General features: G+C 42.8%; 1 protein-coding gene and 1 long non-coding RNA gene across 2 annotated transcripts in view; one reads left to right on the top strand and one right to left on the bottom strand.

Moving 5' to 3' along the window:
- The window catches only part of LOC104965872 (uncharacterized), a 13,966-nt gene extending 8,029 nt beyond the window's left edge, over positions 1–5,937 (top strand). The window contains exons 3-4 of the long non-coding RNA XR_800592.1: positions 4,458–4,461; positions 5,924–5,937. This is a non-coding gene — a long non-coding RNA (uncharacterized lncRNA). The remainder of the gene's footprint in view (positions 1–4,457; positions 4,462–5,923) is intronic.
- The window catches only part of LOC104965873 (glycoprotein endo-alpha-1,2-mannosidase-like protein), a 67,324-nt gene that overhangs the window by 11,616 nt on the left and 47,288 nt on the right, over positions 1–8,420 (bottom strand). The window lies entirely within an intron of this gene.

Genomic DNA, 8,420 nt, shown 5'->3' with positions numbered 1-8,420 from the left:
TGATCAGACCAGAAGTGTCCCGTCCAGTGAGTTGGTCTTTGACGAGAGGAACGACAGAGACTCTTGACGTGGTGCCGGATTCTCAGTCGGAGGAGAGGAAGACAGTAGTAGGATAAACTTGGACAGACGACGTAAGCTGTTTCCACTTAGTAGTCTAGGAGCGTATGCGTGAGAGAGGTTCCTTGATCACCTCACAAACGACTCACCCGAGAACGTGAAAGGGAGCAAGTGGAGTATGGAGAGTTATCTGGCCATTACAGATGCGTGCTACCAATGAACCTCATCCTCTAGGCTCAGGACCTGGGAACAAGTCATATTAAGATGTCCGACACAGGCGAGCTCCCGAGCAAGAAGCGCAGGGCCAGGGAGAAGAGGAACATTCGGGTGATATTTGAGCGGCACCTAGCTAGAACAGTACATCCAGGCTACCAAAAAGTCATACTGGTAGACGATGCGACCCTGCTGTGGTGTGAATCAAAGACACGAAGCGCCCAAGACACGCGCGACATACCTCTGACCGGTCCAAGCAGCGTGCGTAGAGACGAACAAGATCGACTGTAGAGAGCCAACCTACAGCAACGAGTAGTGGAGTATCGAGTTGGACAAAACTGTTCTCCTGACTTGACTAAAAAAGAAAGCCCCTTTTCTAACTTTCTAACAGGGTGAGAACTAGATTGTTAGTTGTCCAGACATCAAAGGGGCTGTAGCCTGTCGATCCTTAGACAACACGGGGTCTATTGATATAGACAGTTATACCTTTCAGCAAAACGATGTCTGGGCGACGACGTAGCTACGTGCGAATGCATTGTAGTCCTCTTACAGTCGACTAGGTCTTTTGTCGCCGTCCAAGCACCAGGTCCACTTAGGGTGAGTTTACTGTGACACATGACGCTTGGTACGAACGTCTTACCTAGTCCGGGAAAGTATGGTAGTCACTGTACCAATCTGACATGTGGGGTATGCACGTTAGGCGAGACGCAGTCGGTTTGTCGCGACGAAGCGGCGTCCGAGAGTCAAGTGTAGTCGTTTTTTGTGACACCCAAACATAGGACCGAGTGTTTTACGACCGACCAGACGGTAACGTAGTCACTGTCGTCTATGAGACGTGTAGAAGGCTACGTCCGACTTTTGAGCATAGACAGATGAGGTGAAGCTGCATCTTAATGATGTGTGTCGTGAGATATATGATTATTTCCTGCCCGAATGATTTCGGTCAACTCATCGTGAGCTTTACAAACCCGAGATAACTTTGGACTACACTGAATATACTAAGACAAAAAAAGTTCCAACATAGAGGACCAGCTTACATGAATAACATTCAGCGAAAACCTTTTTCACAGTCGATTTCACATACATTACAGGGAAAAATAACTGCTCTACGTCCCAACATGTGCCCTCCAACAAGGTGACACGTTCCAAACAGTGAACTTGTGTCAAACGACCAGGTTAACAAAGGGAGAGGAAGGGGTTCACCTTGTCGTAGGGAAAAACGAAAAGGGAACGTAGACAAAAGTCTGTCCAAATATGAAAAAAGAGACTCGCCAACAACATACCCCACGACTTTCAATGAAGCTGAAAGAAAAGACCGTAAATTGAAGCGAAGGAGTACAGAGGAGGAACACTGTCTCCTTCACAGAGACCAGGCGGAGTCCTAACGAAAACGAGGAAGTCGCATACAAAAAAACTTCCTACGTGGACAAAATAGTAATAACGGTTGCGGGAACTAAGAAGGTAGGTCTTTGAAGAACGACATCGACCTCTATTCGAGGACGAGGAAGACACGTTAAGAACTACTTTCCTAGTGAAACCAACAAACACGCCTTGGTCAAGAGATGTGTGTCGTAAATGACAGTGGTCCAAAACGGTTCTAGAAATTCGTAGTTGAAGGTTCTCCGTGTCACGGTCGCATTACCTCTTAATAAAGGTGTTCACAGAGTGTTATTACTCCTAAAACCGACCGTACGAGGCAAACGCAGTAGGAGGGAAGGACGAAGGAGGACACGAACACACTGGTGGAGAAACTATCCCTCCGTTTCTTTCCCCGCTACTAAACACTCTCGAGACACGTACGAGACAAGTTTTAGTTCGTCCACACCGACCCCAGAAGTAGAAGTAAAATCGATCCTTTAACTATAGAAAGACTAAGACACGAGGTATACCGGAGAGACGTCACGACTCTCTACAAAGAACGTGGGTAATCAAAGGTCAGCAAACTACTTTTTTGTACATGGTATGTGGAACTTTAACTGCTTATGGACCGGTTTATGTCATCGTAAACTTCCTCCCGCTTTTAGTCATGTTTTTTGTAAACCAAAACAGCAGGAAAGACCGTGAATTGGAACCTGTTGAAGTATGACTAGTTGAAGTGCGTAACACTCGTCCGGTGTCTCCACATAATGACAGTCGACGTGACTGACGACGGGAACCTTAGTTCTATTCCAAAATTCCATATTATGCCATATTCGCAAAATATCTTATTTACCAAAGTGTTTAGGACTTTGACACAAGTATCTCTCTTCTTAGAAATCGGAGGCACCCTTATAGGTCAGGTCTAAACTACTCAGACTCCAAGACATCCACCAGAATCTTCTGGACCAGACTTACATGCCAGAGTTTATTTTTTTTTTCGTCGTTTTTAGAAGGGAACAACAATAAAAGTGTTTATCTTATTCAACAAAAGTGTTTAGAACTGGTTGAAACAATATTTCTGTAGAAATCGGACGAGACCCTATTAGGTCAGAGGTCTAAACTACTCAGATCCAGAGCACCAAAATCTTAGTCTGGAAGATTACACAAAGATGTACATCTTTTTTTCCGTGGACTTTAGAGGGAAAAAACCATAAAAGTGTTTATCCTTATTTCCAAAGTAGTTTCAGACTTTAAACAGCAATATTTCTTAGAAATCGTAAGACCCTATTAGGGTCAGGTCTAAAACTACTCAGGATCCTAGACTCAACCAAAGTCTAAGTCCTGGACCAGGATGTACAACTTTTTTCCGTGACCTTTAGAGGCGCAAAAAACATAAAAGCTGTTACTACTCTTTTTCAAAGTGTTTCACGACGTTTGACACAATATTTCTTAGAAATCTGAAGACCCCTATTAGGATCAGGTCTAAACTACTAGATCCACGATCACCCAAATTAGTCCTGGAGCCAGATTACACCAGTCCTACGCTTTTTTTATACGTTGACTTTAGAGGGAACCAAACCATAAAAGTGTTTATCTTATTTTTCCAAAGTGTTTAGACTTTTGACACAATATTTATGTAGAAATCGAGGCGACCCTATTAGGTCAGGTCTAACAACTACGTCAGACTCAGAATCACCAAAATCTAGTCCTGACCGGTTACACCATCTATTTTTTTCCGTCGTTTAGAGGGAACAAACATAAAAGTGTTTATGCTTTATTTCCAAAGGTGCTTTAGACTTTGACACGAGTATTTCTTAGAAATCGGAGAGACCCTATTAGGTCAGAGGTCTAAACTACTCAGATCTAGATCACCAAAGACCTAGTCCTGGAACAGATACACCAGATGTAACAGCTTTTTTTCGTGACTTAAGAGGGAGAAAAACATAAAAGTGCTTTACTCTTATTTACCAAAGTGTTTTAGAGTTTGACCCAAGTATTTATTAGAAACTCCTGAGAGACCCCTATTAGGAGATCAAGGTTTATTTAGCCGATACCAGTCGCTAAATTCTCCAAGCTTTGTGCCTCTAACAAGCCGACGTCGCAGAGAACATTTAATTATACTAGGGAATTGAAAGGGGAATTGATGGCTTAGCCAGTACGATGACTTACCTTCGGTTTGAAGTCGTAGACACAGTCTGCTCTGTATATGGTGAATCGAGCACAACACAAGTTCCCTGGGACTGGAAACCGGTCCTTTTTCTCCGTGAGCGAACAAATTAAAACACGGCCAGATCTAAAGAAATTAAAAAAGAAAAAACGCAACAATATTTAATGGACGCTCACGGCATCGTTTACCAGAGCCGGCATATGCCGGGCCCCCGGCCTCCAAGGGGTGGGGGCGACGAAATTTATGTCTGACACCACCTAGTTCTTGTGTCAGTGGACCCTGCTTACCACTTAACCAAATATAAGAGTGTTACAATAATATCAAATAATTTACGTAAAATTACTCCTTGATAGGGAGTCACACACCACGTAACACAGGTCACACTCCCCCACTCTTTTTTTCGCCACGGCTAAAAGTAGGCCCTTCACTGACTCAAGTAGCACTGGTCCTGGACCGTTCTATTTGGTATACTTTGTTTATCCGGTCGTAGTACTCTTTCCCAGCATTGTATTCATGATGCAAAACCGACACTGGTTCCTTTCGTTTTTAACCATCCGTCAACCACGGTACCAACGATAAAGGGCTATGACCTTTATCGGGGGTCTAGTAGAACCTTTCGTTACTTCTTGAATAAAAGTAGTGGTGACTCAACAACACTTAGAAATGTTTCACAGCCCTTGTAATATTAAGAGTCTTCCGCTTGGTACGGGACTACTTACTCCTCCTTTATTACTAAACCTTTTGTTTTACACTTGCTCCTCCCCTCCGTCTACGTTCAGAAATTATAAACGAGGGGCCGAGAAGAACTAATAATACTACAAAAAGAATTGAGTCCTACCATCCGCCCCCTCCTCTCACAAACCTCCGACTTGTTTTCTTGTTCTCGCAAAAAAGGGGAGTCTCTTCCCTCAGGTCCTTTCCCTCCTCCTGGCTTGTTCCTTGAAGATATTTGGGTAAGAAGGTTGTCCGGGTACTTAATTGTACGTTGGTGGACAGAGGTTTGATTAACATCACAAGTCGTAGAACACCTCACACTCATTGTCCGTCGTTGTTCGGAGTTGCCCAAGACGGGTACAATCTCTTCTCTCGAAGGTCCGTCCGGGTACTTGGTGTGCTCTATGGGATGTCACACCTAAGACTCATGTGCTGGGCAAGAAACAAAGTCGACAATATTCATGATGTTATAACTAATTTATGGTCATACTGGAAATCGATTAATAAGGGGTGTATTGAGAAGAAGTAATGAACAAGACACGGTGTTCAGAGAGACTTAACAGAAGTTTTTTCACAGGGGTGGTGAAAACTGGTTTTTTAAAACACAATGTTATAAAATCGTATGTAACAACCACGTTATAAGGTTTTATCGAACGTGTGGTGTAGATGTTTGTCGTTTTTTACGTCAAAACACTCTTCAACTTGCATCGGTGCTATTTTTTTCGGTACGTACGTGACATTTATTTTTGACCTCTTTTTTTTTTTTAAAAGGAGTCGGTCATAGGGTCTTTGGCACGTTTGACTGCTACTATTGTGGGTATAATAATAAAAGAACAGAGATAATGTGCAGAAGGTTGTTCTGATGGAGATAACAGGAGAGTTGTTTAAAGACAGCGCGTTCAAGTGTTTTAGACAGGAACGGGAGGAGAGAGACAGGCCTGTAGTTTATAACATCAGACGGGTTGAGAGTGGGTTTCTTTAGGAGAGGGTTTACTCTTGCCTCCTTGAGACTGTTTGGAAAGTGACCAGAAGTTAGAGAAGTGTTGATTAAATGGGTGAGAAACGGTAGAATATCAGGAGCGATAGTCTGAAGGAGGTTTGAGGGGATAGGGTCCAGAGGACAGGTGGTAGGACGGGCAGAGGTAACGAGGGTAAGAACCTCACTTGGAGAGAGAGGGGAGAAGGAGGTTAGTGTGTTGGTGAAGGGCGGGTCTGGTGACCCAGCGGTGAGTAAAGGTTAGTCAGAAAAAGAAGAGCGAATATCATCAACCTTTTTTTCAAAGTGGTTAACAAAGTCGCTTGACAGAAGGGAGGAGGGGGAAGGGACTTTAGGGGGGTTCAAGAGGGTGGAGAAGATGGAAAAAAAAAAGTTTTTTGGGGTTGGAATAGGAAGATTGGATCTTATCTTGAAAGAAAGTGCTTTTTGCCTGAGAGATCGAAGGAGAGAAAGAGGAGAGGAGAGCCTGATAGGTTAGGAGGTCGTCATGGTGTTTGGATTTCCACCGTTTCCGCTCTGCTGCCTGAAGGATGGTTCTATTAGCACGCAGTGCGTCATTTAGCCAGGGAGCAGGAGGGGACTGACGAGCCTGCCGAGATGTGAGAGGACAGAGAGAGTCCAGAGAGGATGAGAAAGTAGAGAGGAGAGTTTCTGCAGCAGAGTTTGGAGGCAGGAGTTGGAACGAGTCAGAGAAAGGGAGGGCACCGATGAGGCAAAGGTAGAGGGGGAGAGGGAACGAAGGTTGCGGCGGACAGGTGCAGAATTAGAAGAGATTAGTTTGTTTTGTTTGGAAAGGGGTAGAGAGAATGAAATGAAGAAGTGATCGGATGTGTGAAGCGGGTTTACAGAGAGGTTAGAAGTAGTGCAGTTCCTTGAGAATATGAGATCAAGGACATTGCCAGCTTTATGAGTTGGTGGGGATGGAGACAGTGAGAAAGCAAAGGTGGTTAAAAGAGATGTTAGTTCAGATATCTTCCCTGTCTGGAGGTTGAAGTCTCCGGGAGGGCCAGTTTCAGGGATTTGTGAGAGGAAATTATCTTAATTCCTCCAAGAAGTCCCCCAAGGCGCCTGGTGGACGGTAGAGAACAACAATGGTTAATTGTATAGGATGGGTTACTGTGACGGTATGGAATTCAAAGGTGGACAGAGTGAAGTTAGGTAGCTTCAAAAAAGAAAAGAAAAGCTCCAGTTGGAAGAGAGCAGGAGACTAGTGCCACCTCCTTTGCCAGTGGGTCTGGGTGTGTTGGTGAAGGAATATGCTGTGGAGAGAGCTGCTGGGGTGGATGTGTTGGATGGAGTAATCCAGGTCTCAGTGAGAGCAAGGAAATCCAGAGACTGCAGGGAAGCGTAGCCAGAGATGAAGTCAGCTTTAGGAACAGCTGCCTGGCAGTTCCACAGGCCCCCTGAAACTAGATGTTGGATCTCAGTGGAGCATGTGGGATAGACGAGAGCAGGCCGGTTATATAGATTAGGAGATATACGGGGCCAGTGATAGTTGCGAGAAGACACATAAACAGGAATGGAGAAAATATACATGATTATAGCATGAGGGGCTAGAAAACAAAATAAAATAAAACACCAGCGATACTTAGCTCAATCTGAGTAGGATTTGCCTCCTCTTTGCCTCCCTCTTTGCCTCCCGCAGGACTCTAATGTCTTTGTCAGTCTTCGTCTGTCTGACGCTGGAGCTGAAGCTCCAGGAAAGTTAAAAATCACAATCAGATCAACTACAGAGCATTTATACAGAGTACACACACTGAAACAGAGAAGTCTAAAAACAGAATGTTACTCACACAATTCTAGAAGTCACCAGTTGTTATCCTGTCAAAATCAAGTTGCACACTTTTTACAGTTTTAACATGCCAAAAAGCTGCTGTGTCGTTTATTGCACCTCAAACATTAAAACAAATCCAGAGTTACGTGTTTCTGTACTAAGAAAGGACAGATCATAACGAACGTTATGTTTGTAGCTAAACTTAATTGAGAATGCAGTTTAGTTCTGTGGGAACGTAATTTGTATCTCTCATCAAAGATGGCAGAAAACATGCATTATTGTACTCTGGAGGGGAGATTGACAGGGGATTACTCAAAAAGTACAGAGTAAAAGTACTTGATTGTACTTGTGCTACTAGTCCAAGTAGTACTGAGTCCAACAGTACCAATTTCACTAAGAACTTATTGCACAATATCATTTTATCTCTCACCAAATATAGCAGAGTACATTAATTTGTGTACTCAGGACAGGAGTTTAAACGAGTATAACTCAAAAAGTACACAGTAAAAGTACTTGATTGTACTTTTGGTAGTAGTCCAAGTAGTACTCAATCCAACAGTACCAATTTTATTAAGAACTTATAGCAAACAATTATTTTATCTCTCATCAAAGATGGCAGAAAACATGCATTATTGTAATCAGGAGGGGAGTTTGACAGGGGATTACTCAAAAAGGACACAGTAAAAGTACTACTTGATTGTAGCATACTTGTGGTAGTATTCCAAGTAGTACAGCATCCAACAATACCAATTTCATTTAGAATTTATTGCAAAAAATCATTTTATCTCTCATCAAAATAGCAGAATACATTATTTTGTGTACTCAGGACAGGAGTTTAAACGAGTATTACTCAAAAAGTAGACAGTAAAAGTACTTGATTGTAGTCATGGTAGTAGTCCAAGTAGTACAGAATTCAACATAACCAATTTTATTAAGAACTTATTGCAAAAAATGATTGTATCTCTCATCAAAGAGGGCAGAGAACATGCATTATTGTACTCAGGAGGGGAGTTTGACAGGGGATTACTCAAAAAGTACACAGTAAAAGTACTTGATTGTAATTTTGGTAGTAGTCCAAGTAGTACTGAAACCAACAGTACCAATTTAATTAAGAACTTATTGCAAAAAATCATTTTATC

This window comes from Notothenia coriiceps, unplaced genomic scaffold, assembly GCF_000735185.1.
Source record: "Notothenia coriiceps isolate Sejong01 unplaced genomic scaffold, NC01 NC01_scaffold00037246, whole genome shotgun sequence".
NCBI classification, from domain to species: Eukaryota; Metazoa; Chordata; class Actinopteri; order Perciformes; family Nototheniidae; genus Notothenia; species Notothenia coriiceps.
Note: the sequence above shows the minus strand (reverse complement) of the source record. Positions and strands in the feature narration are given on the sequence as shown.